This window comes from Pelobates fuscus, chromosome 1, assembly GCF_036172605.1.
Source record: "Pelobates fuscus isolate aPelFus1 chromosome 1, aPelFus1.pri, whole genome shotgun sequence".
In the NCBI taxonomy this organism is placed as follows: Eukaryota; Metazoa; Chordata; class Amphibia; order Anura; family Pelobatidae; genus Pelobates; species Pelobates fuscus.
In genome coordinates, this window is record NC_086317.1 from 335,456,249 (window position 1) to 335,476,013 (window position 19,765).

Below are 19,765 nucleotides of genomic sequence, written 5' to 3' on the forward strand. Positions count from 1 at the left end.
CAGACTGAGCTCTGTCCCCCCCATTTGGACCAGTGGGGGTTATCCTCATCCCCACTGGGGTTTTGGATCAACCACCCTACGACTAGGAGAGACGAGGCCTCTCAAGCAAAATGACCACATCACTAGGCCCTGCAGCCATGAGTACACCAATTGCTCTTGTGGAACTAGTACTCCTGGCATTTGATCACAAATGTTCTCTATTCTGGGCAAAGCTATCTGGCAAGGGACTTGCCTCTATCCCTGCTGACAAACCAGTTACATTCTGGAGCTGTCCTGCTGCACATAGCTGCATTTACATGCCTCCACCACGTGTTTCCAGACTAATGCACCACTGGAGATGGTGGCGGATGGCTGTAACCCGCCAAATGTACCTACTGTTTTTCCCTGTGGGTGGAGGAGTAAGCTCCCTCTCCCTCAGCATGATTGGTATGAACAGAGACCCTTACTATTTGTGGCAGGGTGCGGACTGGGCCCTTGCACCGGGGATGACCACAGTGTACTCTTTAACTGCTTACATGCCGTGATATTGTTTATTAACCCAGTGGCGTATATATATTCTAGTAATTGCTATATGATTGAGCTTGATTTCATTCCAACATGTACCTTCTCAAGTTAAGTAAGATATTTCAGCTAGTTGACTTTTTTATTTTATTTTTTTAATCTGACCTTACTATGTTTATAGAAAACTGCTATGTTTATAGTAAAAAGGGTAAAACCTAGCTGGACCTGGCACCCAGACCACTTCATTAAGCTGAAGTGGTCTGGTTGCCTATAGTGGTCCTTTAACCCCTAAAGGGCTGAGCCCGGTGTACACGTTTTGATCAAATTAAAACGTAGAATTTAAATCTGTTCAACAGTAATTCACCTCTTTCATATTAAAGGACCACTCTAGTGCCAGGAAAGCATACTCGTTTTCCTGGCACTAGAGTGCCCTGAGGGTGCCCCCAGGGCATATATATATATGTGTGTGTATATATATGTGTGTGTGTGTATATGTGTATGTATATAGCGCTCTCTCTCTTCCCCTCCCCAAAGTGGGACGGACGGCATAGCACGCCCCCCAATCCTTGAGGGAGGGGTTAAAATAAAGCATTTTTTGTTTGTTTTGAAGTCCTAGGAGAGTTTTCCTTCATGTTGGAGAAATAATTTACAATGTTAAGTTCTATCTTCATTTTTTTTTTTTTTTTGTTAAATGTATTTATTTTTTTCATTTAACATAGAGGGATACAGAAAGGAAGAGGGGAGGGAACAATACATTACATCGTTGGTATCTTTTACATTGAAGCTTCCTCATGCATGGTAAAGCCTGTACAATGAAACATTACATCAACACAGTATCATCCCATATCACATCATTGTAATGTAATGTCTTAATTGTTGTTCTTGAAGGGCTGTGATGTGCTGTCGACCTACACTGACACTTACGACCTTTTGTCTTCTCTCCTTATTGTATATGTATGAAAGGATGTTCGTAAATTGAGATTTGATATAGGATAGAATTGGAAGTATTCCAAGTTATATATCTTTATCGTGGTGTTATCCCGCCCGGGGGGATATAAATTGTACCTTTAACTTAACATTACTATGAAACCTTCCCATGTGCTCATATTCCAGTATCGTGTAGGATGTTCTTCATCTAGATACTCTAATACCTTATCTGCTTGTCACCTTGACTCTAACCTCATGCCTGTCCCTTAATAGCTGTGTAGCAGGGGTAGTAACTGGGGTAAAACTAGGAAGGATCTAACAGGGGGGAAGGGAGGGGGTGATATGGTCTGTTATCTCACAAGGTTTTAACTCAACCTGAGTGTTCAACATATCCGTTATACAGGTAAACTTTTATTCTGTCTCCATAGTTCCCATTTGTCCCATGCTGTGGACCACATTTTGTTTCTGGATCTCATCCTTCTTGTTTCCATTTCATATTTTTTAGCTACGTCTATTTCCTCAAGGCATTTTTGAAAGTTCGGTGGGCCAGTTTTTAACCATGATCTCCCTATTGCAGCTAGGGCTGCAATTATAGAGTGGTATGTTAAGTAGCGGTCGATTATTTGTAGGTCTCGCGGTAGCACCAACAACAGATATGTGTCTGGCATGTGTGGTAACGTTATACCTGTGATTGATTTAATCATGCTGGAGACCTCCTCCCAGAACAATTTAAGCTGCGGGCAGGACCACCACATATGGATCATGGTCCCCACTTCTGCTTGGCATCTCCAGCATGTCTTAGGTCTATTTGCATCAATTTTATGAAGTTTAGCTGGTACTAGATATACCCTATATAAGACTTTCCTACTAATTTCAATATGTGTAGTATTTAGTGTAAGGTTTTTATGCGCCATAAATATTTGTGACCATGTTTCATCAGGCACCTTCTTGTTAAGGTCTCTTTCCCATGCTTTTTTGAAATTTGGTTCAGGTGATTGATCATACTTTGTGATCATTCGATATATATGTGATAGCATTCTGGGAGGAGGTTTGGAAGATGTACATAATTTTCCCACCTCTTTTAACATATCACTATGTTGTTGCGGCTTGTTGGAGCTTGAATGCTTTCCTACCCATGATTTCAATTGCAAATATGAAAAATGAGCTTTCCCTGGTAAGTTAAATTGCTGGGTGAGAGAGCTGAAATCTGCCATGCGGCCGTCCACCATCATTTGTGATATGTACCTGACCCCATGTTTATTCCATAAGCCATAGTCGAACCCGGGGATAAGGATTTTGTATATCTGAAGAGGTAGGACTGGTGGTATGTGCGAAGCTAAGCGGCCTCTCCCTATGAGCTCGTCCCAAGTTTGGAGTGTCGCTGCCGTTATTGGGCTAATGGATATCTTCTTGGGTCTATGTTCATTGGGCAGCCAAGCCAGCGTTGGGAGTGTAAGCCCCCCCGCCAGTGTGTTCTAGTTTCCCCCATGACGGTGGGTTGGTATAATGATGTGAATGTATTAATGTGCTTAACATAGCTGCTTTATAGTATCGGGCTACATTTGGCATCCCCATCCCTCCGTCCTTAAAGTACTTATACATAACATCTGCCGCTACTTTCGGACGTCTCCCCCCCCCCCCCCAGACAAAATGATTTATACACTTTTGAGATTCCCTAAGGAATTGTTTTGGTACTTTTATCTGTAATGTTCTGAAAAGGTATTGCAGTCTGGGTAGTACCAACATCTTAACTGCTGCTATTCGTCCCCTCCATGAGACATATTTATTTTTCCAACTTTGTAGTTGTTGTTTAATTGAACTAAGTAGTTTTATATGATTTGCTTTATAGAGTCGGAGTAATTGGGGTGTAAGGTCTATACCCAAAAAAGTCAAATGGTTTAGTCTCCAATCGTATGGGTATTTGGTTTGGAGGAGTTTAAGTTGCGTTTTGTTTATGTTTAAGCCCATAACTTGCGTCTTAGTGGTATTAAGTTTGTAATATGAACAATTGCGGAATTCTGTTAATATAGATTGGAGTGTTGGGATGGATGTCTCTGGCTTGGAGATGGTGAGCATGACATTGTCAGCGAAAAGAGTAATTTTATGTGTTTCGTCGCCTATATGTATCCCGCGTACCTCTTGGGAGTTCCTAATACATTGGGCCAATGGCTCCAATGCCAATATATAAAGAAGAGGGGACAGTGGGCAACCCTGTCTAGAACCGTTGGAGATACCCAGTGTTTTTAACGTAAAACCCCCATTCGAAATTTTTGCCGTTGGATTACCATATAATGCGGATATTATAGTAATAAACTGCTCAGGGAATGCGTACTGTCTGAGTGTTGTTTTCAGGTAATCCCAGTGTAGCCTGTCAAATGCTTTTTCTGCATCCAATGACATGGCCACACTGGGTTCCCCCGTTTTCTGTATCAAGTGAAAGATGTTGAGCAATTTCCTAGTTCCATCGGAGCCTTGTCTACCCCGAACAAACCCTACTTGGTCATCTTTTATCAACTTTGGCATAAGGACTCCGAGTCTGTTAGCATAGATTTTAGCAAGGATTTTTAAATCCGTATTAAGCAATGATATGGGGCGCAGATTTTGGCATTTATTGGGTGGTATCCCTGGCTTTGGCAGGGTCGTGATATGTGCAAGTAACATTTCTTGTGGTATGTCGCCTGTGGTTATTATATGGTTATATAGTTTTTCTAAGTATGGGATTAACAAAGTGGAGAAGGTTTTAGAATATAAATTTGTGAACCCATCTGGGCCTGGGGATTTTCCCTTAGGTAGTGCTTTAATTGTGGCTGTTATTTCTTGATGTGTGACGGGTTCTGTTAACATGGATTGGTCCATATTTGTAAGTTGTGACAGCTGGGCTTTCTCCAAAAAAGTCACTATTTCTGCCTGTGTTGGTTGATGTGTGTGTTTGTCATCCTTCAAATTATATAGCCCAGTATAGTAGTCCGCCATCATGTCGTTGATTGTTTGGGGGATTATAAATTTTTTGGCCTTTTGCATCTATGAGGTATGGGATTTTGGCGTTTTGTCTTTTTTGCCTTAATGTCTTGACTAAATTTTTCCCTGCTTTGTTTCCTTGGGTGTAAGTTGTTACCTTTAATCTATGTGCTATCGTAGCCGTCACCTTCACTTGTATATCATTTAGTTGTCCTCTGATATTGTCTATTTTTTGTTGTGTGGCGTGGTTTGGGGCCTGAGTCTGTATACTCGTTTCATCTCTGAGTGATTTCAATAATGAAATGTATTTTTGTTTTGCTTGCTTGTTTATGTAAGAAGCTTGACTAATCAGGGAACCCCGAATAACCGCCTTGTGCGTTTGCCACAGTGTGTCCTCTGATATGTCAGAGGTATCATTTATATTGAAGAAAGATGATAATTCTTCCTTAAGTTTAGTGTATACTTCTGGAGTAAATAGGAGGCGGTCATTAAGTCGCCAGGGTGTCTGTCCCCGTGTTATGAACTTATCGGTTAGTGTTAGCATTACTGGGGCATGGTCAGACCATACAATATTTCCAATTTCACTATGTTGAGAGTTCAATATTAAATCCCCAGTTATAAATATATAATCAATTCTGGTATATGTTTTATGTACATGGGAATAGAATGAAAATTCACGGTCATTTGGGTGGTGTAGTCGCCAAGCGTCGTATAAGTTATATTCAGCGAGAAGTTTCATAAGGGGTGCTGCTTGTTTCCCCAGGAGTTTAAATCTAGGTGAGGCCTCTGTTAGGGTAGTATCTAGGCCTGTCTGTAGCGTATGATTCAGATCACCACATACAGGGAGTGCAGAATTATTAGGCAAATGAGTATTTTGACCACATAATCCTCTTTATGCATGTTGTCTTACTCCAAGCTGTATAGGCTCGAAAGCCTACTACCAATTAAGCATATTAGGTGATGTGCATCTCTGTAATGAGAAGGGGTGTGGTCTAATGACATCAACACCCTATATCAGGTGTACATAATTATTAGGCAACTTCCTTTCCTTTGGTAAAATGGGTCAAAAGAAGGACTTGACAGGCTCAGAAAAGTCAAAAATAGTGAGATATCTTGCAGAGGGATGCAGCACTCTTAAAATTGCAAAGCTTCTGAAGCGTGATCATCGAACAATCAAGCGTTTCATTCAAAATAGTCAACAGGGTCGCAAGAAGCGTGTGGAGAAACCAAGGCGCAAAATAACTGCCCATGAACTGAGAAAAGTCAAGCGTGCAGCTGCCAAGATGCCACTTGCCACCAGTTTGGCCATATTTCAGAGCTGCAACATCACTGGAGTGCCCAAAAGCACAAGGTGTGCAATACTCAGAGACATGGCCAAGGTAAGAAAGGCTGAAAGACGACCACCACTGAACAAGACACACAAGCTGAAACGTCAAGACTGGGCCAAGAAATATCTCAAGACTGATTTTTCTAAGGTTTTATGGACTGATGAAATGAGAGTGAGTCTTGATGGGCCAGATGGATGGGCCCGTGGCTGGATTGGTAAAGGGCAGAGAGCTCCAGTCCGACTCAGACGCCAGCAAGGTGGAGGTGGAGTACTGGTTTGGGCTGGTATCATCAAAGATGAGCTTGTGGGGCCTTTTCGGGTTGAGGATGGAGTCAAGCTCAACTCCCAGTCCTACTGCCAGTTTCTGGAAGACACCTTCTTCAAGCAGTGGTACAGGAAGAAGTCTGCATCCTTCAAGAAAAACATGATTTCATGCAGGACAATGCTCCATCACACGCGTCCAAGTACTCCACAGCGTGGCTGGCAAGAAAGGGTATAAAAGAAGAAAATCTAATGACATGGTCTCCTTGTTCACCTGATCTGAACCCCATTGAGAACCTGTGGTCCATCATCAAATGTGAGATTTACCAGGAGGGAAAACAGTACACCTCTCTGAACAGTGTCTGGGAGGCTGTGGTTGCTGCTGCACGCAAAGTTGATGGTGAACAGATCAAAACACTGACAGAATCCATGGATGGCAGGCTTTTGAGTGTCCTTGCAAAGAAAGGTGGCTATATTGGTCACTGATTTGTTTTTGTTATGTTTTTGAATGTCAGAAATGTATATTTGTGAATGTTGAGATGTTATATTGGTTTCACTGGTAAAAATAAATAATTGAAATGGGTATATATTTGTTTTTTGTTAAGTTGCCTAATAATTATGCACAGTAATAGTCACCTGCACACACAGATATCCCTCTAAAATAGCTATAACTAAAAACAAACTAAAAACTACTTCCAAAAATATTCAGCTTTGATATTAATGAGTTTTTTGGGTTCATTGAGAACATGGTTGTTGTTCAATAATAAAATTAATCCTCAAAAATACAACTTGCCTAATAATTCTGCACTCCCTGTATTATCGTGGGAGTCTGATATTCGGTTGGGAGTTTAGACAATACTTTTTGTAGGTCCAATCTTTGGTTTTCATTAGGGCTGTATATTCCCACTAAATTATAAAGCTCATTGTTGAGCTTACACTGTAATATGAGGTATCTACCCTGTGCATCCTTTTTAACATGCAGAAGTTCGAACGATATTGAGGCATGTATGAGGAATGAAACTCCCCTTGATTTAGACGTGTAGGTTGAGTGATATTGCGTGGGGTAATCGCCAATAGCAAAACTAGGCACTCTATTATGAACAAAATGCGTCTCTTGTATGCATAAGATATCTGATTTCGTCTTTTTCGCTTCTTCTATCAGAAGTCTCCGTTTGTGTGGGGTATTTAGTCCCCGTGCATTAATGGAGTATATTCTCATACTTTAATTGAAGTATGTAGGTGTTTGCATATGAGCACATTTAATAATTAATTTTATTTCTTGGTCTGTGTGTAGGCTTCGTTTATGGCCTATTTCATAGCGCTGGTTACTAGCTCCATATACTCCACCGCATGGGTACAATATTATAGGCGTGAGGATAGCGTTTTCTCTGAGGTGATGTGACCGATTTGGGGGTTGGAATAGGAAAACTAGGGGGGGGTATATAACTAAATACAAACCGTCTCGTCGAGACTTTATGTGGATTTCCCACATCGTGGGGAGTACAGGAAGTAGTTCCTTCCATTAACGTGGCTTGGGGCACATTCTATTTAGAGTCATACTTTCCCGGCCATGTACCACCTTAATCTACAATCTACCAATTAAGCTGGTTCAATGGATGTGGTACTTTGGCGCGGCCTCATCTTGATTCCCGACTTATTCACTATTGTGTGCTTTGGGGCCTGCATGCCTTATAGTTACCCTTATGTCTATGACCTCATTAGTGTGCTAGGGTAAGAAGCAGTTGGGGGGTTCATTCCCCGTTACCTGTAGTAATATACCATATCTGTATACCTTGCCAGCAGTAAGTAAATAAGAAATTAAACAGTATTAATAACATAAACCTTAGTCAAATAAAATATTCGGCTGCTCTCCCCAGTTGCGCCCGCCCCCCCCCCCCCCCCCCCACCTCACCCGGACTTCCATAGGGTACCCAGTTGTTATGTGTCCTCTTCCCAGGCCCACCTCTACCTGAAACACCACCAGGGTGTCAGCCGGGACAGAGTTATGCAGGTTCTTCCCCCGCGGCTCTTTCCCCGCTCTGCTCGCGCCAGGCCCCAGTTCCGATCCCACACCGGCTCCCTCCATGCGCTCCTCAGTGTGGCAAGCTTGTATTGTCCGGGATGTGCGGGGAATGAGGCGCAGTGTCCCCAAGAAGAGCTTCCTGTCGTCGTCACTTTTCAACTTGTTAGTAAAAGTCTTTGCTTACCAGGATCGTTCTGGTTTTAATGTTTCTCGTGGATTGTATTCCACTCCGATTGCAGCGTTTTCACTGGTGGTATATGTGTTGGCAAATTTTCAACTGGAAGGTCCCATTTCCGCAGATATTGCAGTCCCTCTTCTGGGGTGCCCATAATTATAGTGACCCCATCCTTGGTAGCTATCAATTTGGTGGGGTATCCCCACTTATAGCAGATGCCATGTTTCCTCAGGGTAGTGGTCACCGTTTGAAATTCTTTTCTCTGCTTCAGAGTTGCAGCTGACAAGTCTGCAAAAATCTTGATGTTGGAGAATTCTTCTGGCGGCGCAGATCGTAATCTGCTGCCCCGAAGGATGTGTTCTTTAACGTGGTAATAATGTGCTCTTAGTACCACATCCCTAGGTGTGGTTTGTGGCAGGTGTCGAGGTTTAGGGATACGATGAGCTCGGTCTACTAACAACATGTCCGTTGGTATCTCAGGAGCATACGCATTTAGGAGGCTTCGTACATAAGCAGGTAGGTCTGCATTAGTGACTGTCTCCGGGACTCCTCTCAGCCTTAAATTATTTCGGCGAGATCTGTCCTCGAGATCCACTAGTTTCCCCTCCAGAGCTTCAATTTTCGCCACCATACTCTCCACATTTGTGGCTAAATCGTTATGGGCCGTGGTAAATTCGTCGTATTTGCCCTCCATGTGGGACGTCCGCCTTCCCAGATCCTGTATGTCCTTCCTCATGGAGTCTATCATATGTTGCCACGTTGATATTAGTTTGGTGGAAAGAGTTTCCAAAGCTAGTGTTAGGTCCGCTTTAGTGATTGGATTCTGGTCCTCCGGTATTGTTAGTCTGTTTGTAGCTACGCCGCCATTTGGATCCGAACTTCCATCTGGGCTTGCGGCCTGCATCACCATAGTTGTAGAGCACTGTTTCTGGTTAAAGAACGCAAGCTTTTCCTGCTTTGCCGAAGCTTTCTTGCTTCTTTGATGAGACATATCGGTTCTTTCAGGTCCGATGGGCTTGTGATTGTCAGGATTGCTTGAGATTCTGTGCCACTTCGCCGGAGCAAGGTTTTACACGTCCATCTTGCTCCTTGGCTAGCCATGCCCCCCTATCTTCATTTTAACCTCTATAGTTGCTGGTTTTTGGTTTGGTTTTTGGGTTCCAGATGATATTACATTCTGATCACAGCGGCCGGTGCCGGGTTGCCAGAGCTCCACCGTGATTGTGTGTTTTATGCATGAATAATATTGCACTTACATGTTTAATACGTGTGAGTTCTGTGTATAACTTTGTTTAAAATGCATTTTTTAATACAATCCGTTGCATTACATTCTACAGTTATCTTTGTATATAATGTTATGGTATTCGAAAAAGATTTTTGAGCCATCAAAACTCAAATACATTATTTCCAAAAGGTTTCCACAAAAGGCTTTTCGCCACTAGCGTATAATTTCCTACAATTACCATATTAAAGTTTACCAAATATGCTGGTATGAAAGTTGACATTTTAGGTGTAAGAAAAAAAAATAAAAATCTTACAAACTAGTGGTTGACTAAGAAACCTAACATAAAGTTGTTGATCCAGGCTGGGACAAAAATAAGGCCTTGGCCTAATGCTTTCACTCTTCTCGTGTCTCTTTATCACCTACAACTTATTTTCTATGGAAAGAAGATTTCTGAAGTGCTTGCCATCATGGGTATCACTAAGCTTGTGATGTAATTCCAGTAAAATACAAGTTTAGCAGGCTAAGATTGCCACAAGGCATATGTATGTATATGTGTTTGTAGTATCAGTTAGTTAATAACACGTAGCTAAGATACTGTTATCACTGTACTGACCAGGTGCAGGAATGTAAGAACTGGAATTACGCGTCCCTCTCCTTTGTATCAGATGAGCCACGTGGTTAGACCGGATGGATGAGTTTAGACTCTATTTATTAAATAGGTTAAGGGTATGTGTGGGTGTAGTTAATTGTGGGAGGAGCTACAGTGCTATATAAGGAATGTACTCTATGTATTCAGTACTCAGACTTTGCTGTATTTTGGTGACGCTAGTCCCTCTGAGTCCCGATCGGTGATCCAATAAAGAATCTCTTCCTTCCTGAAGAAACCTGTGTCCATCTCTCTGTGCTTGGCTTCCGTCAGTTTCTCCGGTATCATTTGGTGCATTGGCCGGGAAGCTCATCGTTCAACGGTAGCTGAGAGGCAGAGGCGTGAGACGGTCTATCTTTGCCCACGTTCTCTACGGCTGCACCCCTGAACTTCTGCGTGGACCTCCCTTCGTCTCGGCGCCACTGGTCTGTTGTCCAGGAGATCATCGGCCTCTACGTGAGAAGTGCTGGGGTGTCCCCGTCGATGAGTGTGAACTCAGGTTCAGGAACGAGGAGGTAAGACAACTGCTGTTTTAGACGGCAGGACCCACTAGGGGTATACCGATTGTGCGGTAGGCCCAAAGGGGTTTTGAATCTGTGTATCTGCCCCCTCTGTCGGAGGGAAGGAGCGAAGGCGCACCGCTCGATCGAACGCTCTTTAGTCAGACCGTTTGATTTGGTTAGTCAGGCGGGGTCCTGGTGTAAATAGCCCTAGCCGGACACCGGTGTCTTGTCTAGACTAGCGTTCTAGGGTGTATATTACGTTCGCTAGGTCGGAGGGACCGGGAGACTAAGCGGCGCCTGTGTAAATTCGGTTCGCTAGTTCTCATCCTATCTGGGCTAAGTGGGAAGGCGTGTAAATTTGGAACCCACTAGACTTTTGATAGTGCGACTAAGAGGCGCCTGTGTAAATTCGGTTCTCTAGCTCGCTATATATGTGGTGATTGGGCAGTGTGGCTAACCAAAACGGGTGTATATAGTTTTAGGTAGTCCATTCAAGGTACTGGCCAATAGTTTAGTTGGGAATTGTAAATGTGTTAACGATTGTTTTAGTAAAGTGTATATCTTGTTAGATAGCGCGAGCTCAGCCGTCTAGCGAGAGTGTTAATAGTGTGTTGCTGTATTATAGTGCACGGTACCATAACCCTGTATATTTACTGACATTATATAATAAGTACTAATCATTGTCGTCCATTGCATGTTTAACACCATAACCACTAATAATTGTATTGTGACCTTAACTTGTGCTTTGACCTATGCTAACCGTACTGTAACCGCTATTTGTAAAAGACGATGTTACTGGGGTGTGTTATAGACGGGTAATTCGTATATAGAGAATTATAGCGTGGGTGACTGTATAGTTACGCCAAAGGGCATAATATTGATTATATAGTGACTGGTGTAACAGCTGTGTGTGTACGGGAATTCCCTGAGTGTTTATTGTTATTGTGTACGTTTCACTTGGTAACCGTACCACGTGGTGCTGTTGCCAGAGGAAACGGGTGTGACTGTTGAATAGTACGCGTGTATAGTATTCGTTGTCGACGACGTTCCATTGTTAAGTATGGGTGCGTCGCAGTCAACGATTCCGGATCCCTTAGGATGTATGGTTAAGAATTTTAAAAAGGGATTCAAAGTTTGTGATTTTGGGGTAAAGATGTCTCCTGTACGTTTGGTCACTTTGTGTACTAGGGAGTGGCCTACTTTGGTTGCGGCATGGCCGCCACGTGGCAGTTTGGATCCAACTCTGGTACAGCGCTTACACGTGGCTGTATCGGGTAGGCCTGAACTTTACGGCCAGTTCCCTTATATTGACTGTTGGAGACAGGCCGTAAATGACTCGCCAAAATGGCTCCAGACATGCCACGAGGAGCAGTGTCGCCTCATGGTAGCTAGGACTTGCTCGTCCACTAGGACTGGTGTTAGGCCCATTTTGGACACGCCCCCTGAGTCCGAGATCCCTTTGCCGCCCCCTTACTTTCCGTTAAGAAGAAGTGACGCAAACGCAGGAAGTCCTGCACCCCTCCCCTCATTACCCTCATCCACTTCCGCTTCCTCCTCCAGTACAGGATCCACCCCCCCTCGTACTAAATCTCCCCTTCCGGAACCAGAATCCACCCCCATTAGAAACGAATATCCTGATTTGGCGCCACTTCAGACTTCCGGTCAAGCTTCATCTAGCTCGGCTCGAAGTGTTTTATTTACGACCTTTTCCCAAAACCAACCTCCCACATCCCCATACCCTATCTCTCCCCGACCGGAACCCATGACTGACGCCTCTCTACGTAGCCCCATCCAAACCCGACAGTTGACTGGTGCCCAACAATTAAAGCACTATCAGATGCCTCTTCGTCTGAATCCCGGGTCAGCTTATATCGATGCCGCAGGTCAAATGGCACACGCTGACCCAGTCTTCGTATATGTCCCATTTACCACAACCGATCTTTTAAACTGGAAGACCCATAATTCCTCGTATACTGAGAAACCACAAGCTATGACTGATCTGTTCACCTCAATAGTACAGACGCATAATCCGACATGGGCTGATTGCCAGCAGTTACTAATGACTTTATTTAACAATGAGGAAAGGACAAGAATAAATCAAGCAGCCATTAAAGCATTAGAGGATAGAGCCCGTGCTTTGAACCAAGCCAATCCAGCAGCATGGGCCGCGACACACTATCCCAACACCGATCCCGATTGGAACGTAAATGGTGCTGATATGGTTCAACTCAGAGCCTATAGAGACGCTATAATTGCTGGCATGAAAGCCGGAGGAAAGAAAGCCATTAACATGTCGAAGACAGTTGAGGTGATCCAGAAAAGCGATGAAGCGCCCAGTGTCTTTTATGACCGATTATTGGAGGCATACCGCTTGTATACCCCCTTTAATCCGGAAGACGCAGACAATTCCCGAATGGTTAACTCCGCCTTTGTCAGCCAAGCATACGGAGATATTAAGCGCAAGCTACAAAAGTTAGAAGGGTTTGCAGGTATGTCCATCACCCAACTAATGGAGGTAGCAAATAAGGTCTATATGAACAGGGATACAGAAAGTAAGAAAGAGGAAGAGCGCAAGATGCGTAAAAAGGCTGATATGCTAGCGGTAGCGATCGCAGGCGTAGATAAACGGGGCCCAGATAGAGGCAATAATAGATGGAGTAGGGAGCCTTTGAGTAGGGATCAATGCGCGTATTGCAAGGAAGAAGGGCATTGGAGGAACGAATGTCCGCAAAGAGAGCAGTACGAGAGAGACCAACCCAGGGCAGGCTACGGAAACTTTAGAGGTAGAGCGAGAGGTAGAGGAGGCCCCGGAGGGAGTAATGGTTATAGAGGGAGTAATGGGAACAGAGGAAGTGTTAGGGAAGACAGGTATATTCCAGCAGCGCAAAGGTCCCGCGATAGAGAAGGTAGGGACTTTGTAGGATTGGCTGACACTGTCATGGAGGACTATTGATACCGACCGGGCTCCATCCCCCTTGGTCGAGCGGAGCCTATGGTCGATGTATCAATAGGGGGGAAAAGGAGTGCGTTCATGATCGACACTGGTGCTGAACATTCAGTGGTGACTAATCTAGTTGCTCCTCCATCTGGAAGGATTATTACTGTGATAGGAGCAACTGGAAGAAGTGCTGAAAAACCGGTTCTTAAAAGTCGACTCTGTACATTGGGAGGCCACGTAGTAAAACACCAATTCCTTTATATGCCTGAATGTCCAGTCCAATTGCTGGGACGTGATATGCTATCAAAATTACAAGCGCAGATTACGTTCCTACCAAATGGAACAACATCCTTAAAGTTTAATGGACCTTCAGGTATTATGACTTTATCCGTACCAAAGGAAGAAGAGTGGCGACTTTATACAGTGTTGACTAGCCAAAACCCTAGGAGTGATGAGACATTGTTTAACATACCAGGAGTTTGGGCAGAGAACAACCCACCAGGACTGGCCCGCAATATTCCACCAATAAAAATTGAACTGAAACATGGGGTTTATCCAGTGAGCCTAAGACAATATCACATTCCGCAGAAGGCTAAGAAGAACATCCAATCCTATCTGGATAAGTTCATACGGTATGGTATCCTAAAATTCTGTACTTCCCCCTGGAACACCCCATTGCTGCCTGTTCAAAAGCCCGGCACAGATGAGTATCGACCTGTGCAGGACTTAAGAGCAGTCAATGATGCGGTTGTTAGTATACATCCAGTTGTACCCAATCCATATAACCTGCTTGCTTTAATTCCGGGCGGGGCTACTTACTTCACAGTCTTAGATCTCAAAGATGCCTTCTTTTGCCTCCGAATTGCCGCAGAAAGCCAATGTATTTTCGCTTTCCAATGGGAGAACGCTGTAACGGGCTCAAAACGCCAAATGACTTGGACAAGACTGCCCCAAGGGTTTAAAAATTCACCTACCCTATTTGGTTCAGCTCTAAGTCAAGATCTACTGGATTTCGAGTCTATCCCAGGAGAATGTGTATTGTTACAATATGTAGATGACTTGTTGATAGCAGCAGTTACAAAAGAAAAATGTCAGCAAGCAACGCACGATCTACTACATATTCTCTGGAAGGCAGGATACAAGGTGTCCAGGAAGAAGGCTCAGTTGTGTTTGCCAACTGTCAAGTATCTGGGATTCCATATCTCTGAAGGTCAAAGGATTATGGGGCCAGAGAGAAAAGAAGCTGTCTGCCAAATACCAATACCCAAGAATAGAAGACAAGTGCGAGAATTCTTGGGGGCAGCAGGCTTCTGTAGGATATGGATTCCCAGCTATGCGATACTGGCAAAACCTCTGTACGCAGCTATCAAAGGTACAGAGCACGACCCCTTCTTATGGACCCAAGAACAGCAAACGGCATTTGAAGATGTGAAGAAGGCTTTGATGAGTGCCCCAGCATTAGGTCTACCTGATCACACACGACCATTCTACTTATATGTACACGAGCAAAGAAGAATGGCTGTGGGAGTATTGACACAGTACTTGGGATCATGGCAAAGACCTGTTGCCTACATGTCTAAGCAACTGGATGCAGTGGCCAGCGGACTTCCACCTTGTCTAAGAGCCGTAGCTGCAGCCGCCCTGCTAGTAGCTGAAGCCGATAAACTCACTCTGGGTCAAGAACTTTATGTACGAGTCCCACATGCAGTACAGACGTTGTTGGATTACAAAGGAAATCATTGGTTTAGTAACAGCCGTATGACCAAGTATCAAGCAATGTTGTGTGAAAACCCAAGAGTGCATTTAGAGACTGTAAACACCTTAAATCCAGCTACCCTTTTGCCGCAACCTACTGAAAGTCAACATGATTGTTTGGAAGTAATGGATGAAGTATTTTCAAGTAGACCAGATCTTCGTGATTTTCCCATCCAGAACCCCGATGTTCAATATTACACCGACGGCAGTAGTTATGTGAAAGAAGGGATCCGCTATGCAGGATATGCAGTGACAACAATAGACAAGGTGATAGAAGCTCGGCCACTGGCGAAAGGAACATCAGCACAAAAGGCAGAATTAATAGCACTAACACGAGCGTTACAATTGGCTGAAGGTTTAAGAGTAAATATCTATACGGACTCTAAGTATGCGTTTTTAACCACTCATGCCCACGGAGCTTTGTATAAAGAAAGAGGACTACTGAATTCAGAAGGCAAAGAAATCAAGTACGCAGCTGAAATCCTACAACTATTGGAAGCAGTGTGGGAGCCGAAAGAAGTCGGTATCATACATTGTCGAGCGCATCTGAGAGGAGATGGTGATGTAACCAAGGGAAATCGGATGGCAGATAGTGCAGCTAAGCGTGCTGCTGAATCAGGAAGACAGGAGTATGTGGGGCATATAGCTGCTCTTATACCAACTCCACTGTCCCAATGGACTCCAGTTTATACAGCTCAAGAAGAGGAGTGGTTAAAGACTGAACCGGGAAAGTATCTGGAGAACAAGTGGTATCAGCTAGAAGATGGAAGAATAGTTATACCAGCATCGCTAGCGGTAGAAATTGTCCAAAATTATCACAACGGGACACATTCTGGGAGAGACAGTACTGAAGAATCTCTTAGAAAACATTTCTACATACCAAGATTGTCCAACTTGACTCAGGCCATTGTACGCAGATGTGTAACGTGTGCTAAGAATAATGCAAGACAAGGACCAGTAAAGCCACCAGGAGTTCAGTTTATGGGGGGACTCCCCATGTCCGATCTACAAATAGACTTTACAGTAATGCCTAAATCGGGTGGACATCGTTACCTGTTGGTAATTGTGTGCACCTATTCAGGCTGGGTAGAAGCATGTCCTACTCGTACAGAGAAAGCAGGAGAAGTTGTAAGATTCCTGCTACGAGAAATAATACCCCGATATGGACTACCCTGTTCTATAGGATCGGACAATGGTCCAGCTTTTGTTCATCAGTGCCTACAACAACTGACTCATATGCTTGGTATAAAGTGGAGGCTTCATACTGCATATAGACCCCAGAGTTCTGGTAAGGTAGAGAGAATGAATAGAACTATAAAGAACCAGTTGGCTAAAATGTGTCAGGAAACCCAACTTAAGTGGAACGTTCTCTTACCCATAGCTTTATTGCGAATCCGCAGTACCCCTACCAGAAGGATGGGCCTCTCTCCTTTTGAAATCATGTATGGGCGACCACCTCCCGTACTTGGTAACTTAAGGGGGGACTTGAGTCAGTTGGGAGAAGGAATTACCCGGCAGCAGGTTGTAGAGTTGGGTAAGACTATGGAGGAGGTACAGAAATGGGTACAAGATAGATTACCTGTGAATATTTATCCCCCTGTTCATAGTTATCATCCAGGAGACCAAGTGTGGATTAAAGAGTGGAATAATGTACCGTTAGGGCCCAAGTGGAGAGGTCCTTATGTTGTTCTTTTGTCTACCCCTACAGCGATAAAAGTAGCCGAAGTAACTCCGTGGATACATCACTCCAGGGTTAAACCAGCAGCAGTCGATTCTTGGCAAATTACAGCAGATCCAGAGAATCCCTGCAAGATCCGGTTGAAACGCACTACTCAGTCGGAGTAACGAGGAATTATTGTGGATTACAAATTTTATTGTTACAGGTGTGAGTGAGAAGGCCATAATAAAGCCTGTCCGCTTACCAACACATAGTGTATAAGCCAGGAAAGTCTCGAAGGGACACCTGTGAAGACGAGCAGAACTCCATTCCCTGCAGCCCTCACATCCTGGAAGCTGAGGTTCCATCGCACGGACGAAGACTGAGGATGACGGCGAAAGATGTGCTTTTGATTGTGTTTATTTATATGTGTTTTTATATTCAGGAAGGTAGAGGTACCGACACTCCTAGCTGTGAGGTATGCATTAAGACTACGAGAACAGGTAACCATATTTCCCAAACCCTAATTTGGCATTCACAATACGAATGTAAAGGAGAGGTATCAAGATGTAGATACCTAAATATAGACTATAGTGTGTGCCATTTAAGAGTAGGAGAACCTAAGTGCTTCAGTCCGGAGTATCAGCCTCGTACAATTTGGTTGACTCTCAGGAATGGAGATCCTCAGGGGACCCTAATTAATAAAACGGTGTTAGAATCCGTACATTCTTCGGGTGTTCTGCTATTTGATGCATGTAAGGCGATATCAAGTGGTAGAAAACCGTGGAATGTATGTGGGGATCTTAGATGGGAGAGGACGTATGGGTCTAATGATAAATATATTTGTCCCAGTAGTAAAAATAAATATGTGAGTCCTAGATGCCCAAATAAAGACTATAACTTTTGTCCATATTGGTCTTGTGTGGGGTGGGCGACTTGGGGACAGACAGTAGATAAAGACATGATAGTGACTAAGTTGCCGACTAGCCCTTATTGTAAGTCTATGGAATGCAACCCAGTCCATATACTTATTAATAACCCCGACAAGTTCCTAGATAAAGTATGGAAATTTATTTGGGTTTCAGATATACGGGACGGGTTTAGATCCTGGGACATTATTGTTTATAGGAATAGAGACTGATACGGTATCCTCCCAGACTCATCAAGTATACCATTCCTTTTATGAAGAGATGAGTATAGATAATAAGATCCCCCATAACGCTAAAAACCTGTTCATTGACCTAGCTGAAAGTATTGCCGGTAGTCTTAATGTTACCAACTGCTATGTGTGTGGAGGTACTAACATGGGAGACCAATGGCCTTGGGAAGCAAAGGAGGTAATGTCCGGTTCTGAGGCAGTTGACCAACTAATATCTACACAAGCCGATTATCATTTGAGTGTTAGAGGTAAATCTGAGTGGAGATTAAAGACCTCCATCATAGGTTATGTTTGCATAGCAAGGAAAGGAATAATGTATAATACTTCTGTAGGAGAATTAACTTGTCTAGGGCAAAAAGCTTATGATGATGATACTAAAAATACAACTTGGTGGTCGGCTTCAAATGTCTCAGAACCATCTAACCCGTTTGCTAGATATGCCAATTTAAAGGATGTGTGGTTTGATCTATCCATCACATCTACTTGGAGAGCCCCAGCAAATTTGTACTGGATCTGTGGTAAGAAAGCCTATTCGGAGTTGCCACAGGACTGGGAAGGGGCATGTGTGTTGGGTATGCTCAAACCATCCTTCTTCTTGTTACCGATTGAAACAGGTGAGACTTTAGGTGTTAAAGTGTATGATGTGAATCATAGGAAGAAAAGGGGACCCTTAGAGATAGGCACCTGGGAAGATAATGAATGGCCTCCCCAGCGTATCATAGATTATTATGGGCCAGCCACGTGGGCAGAAGATGGTACCTTTGGTTATAGAACCCCAATTTATATGCTCAACCGTATTATAAGATTACAGGCGGTGGTTGAGATTATTACTAATGAGACCTCACAAGCACTCAATCTTCTAGCGAAGCATAATACCAGGATGAGGACAGCAGTGTACCAAAATAGATTAGCCTTGGATTACCTTTTGGCAGTAGAGGGAGGTGTATGTGGGAAGTTTAACCTGAGCAATTGCTGTCTTCAAATAGATGACGAAGGGCAAGCAATAGCTGAGCTTACTAGCCATATGGTTAAACTAGTGCATGTGCCTACTCAGGTATGGAAAGGGTACAATCCAAGTAGTTGGTTTGGTAGCTGGTATGAGTGGTTTGGAGGGCTTAAGGCAGTGGTAGGTGGAGTCCTACTGATTTTACTGTTGTGTCTACTCCTACCGTGTCTTATACCCTTAGTAGTTAGGTCTGTGCAAAGCCTGATAGGAAGTATAGCAGAGAGGAAGGCTGCTGCACAGATAATGGCGATATATAAGTATAAGGCTCTAGATCAGGGAGAACCAATGCAAGAAGATGAATGTTGAAGATTCACATCATAAGATAAGTCTGGTCTGGTTCATGGTAACCTGAGGTATATGCAAACCAAGGTTAAGTGATGCCTCAAGTAATTGTGAAATATCAGAGGCATCAAAGGGGGGAATGTGATGTAATTCCAGTAAAATACAAGTTTAGCAGGCTAAGATTGCCACAAGGCATATGTATGTATATGTGTTTGTAGTATCAGTTAGTTAATAACACGTAGCTAAGATACTGTTATCACTGTACTGACCAGGTGCAGGAATGTAAGAACTGGAATTACGCGTCCCTCTCCTTTGTATCAGATGAGCCACGTGGTTAGACCGGATGGATGAGTTTAGACTCTATTTATTAAATAGGTTAAGGGTATGTGTGGGTGTAGTTAATTGTGGGAGGAGCTACAGTG

At 43.6% G+C, this 19,765-nt stretch overlaps 1 protein-coding gene across 6 annotated transcripts in view; it reads left to right on the plus strand.

Moving 5' to 3' along the window:
- Window positions 1-19,765, plus strand: part of TMTC4 (transmembrane O-mannosyltransferase targeting cadherins 4) — a 115,180-nt gene that overhangs the window by 53,637 nt on the left and 41,778 nt on the right. The window lies entirely within an intron of this gene.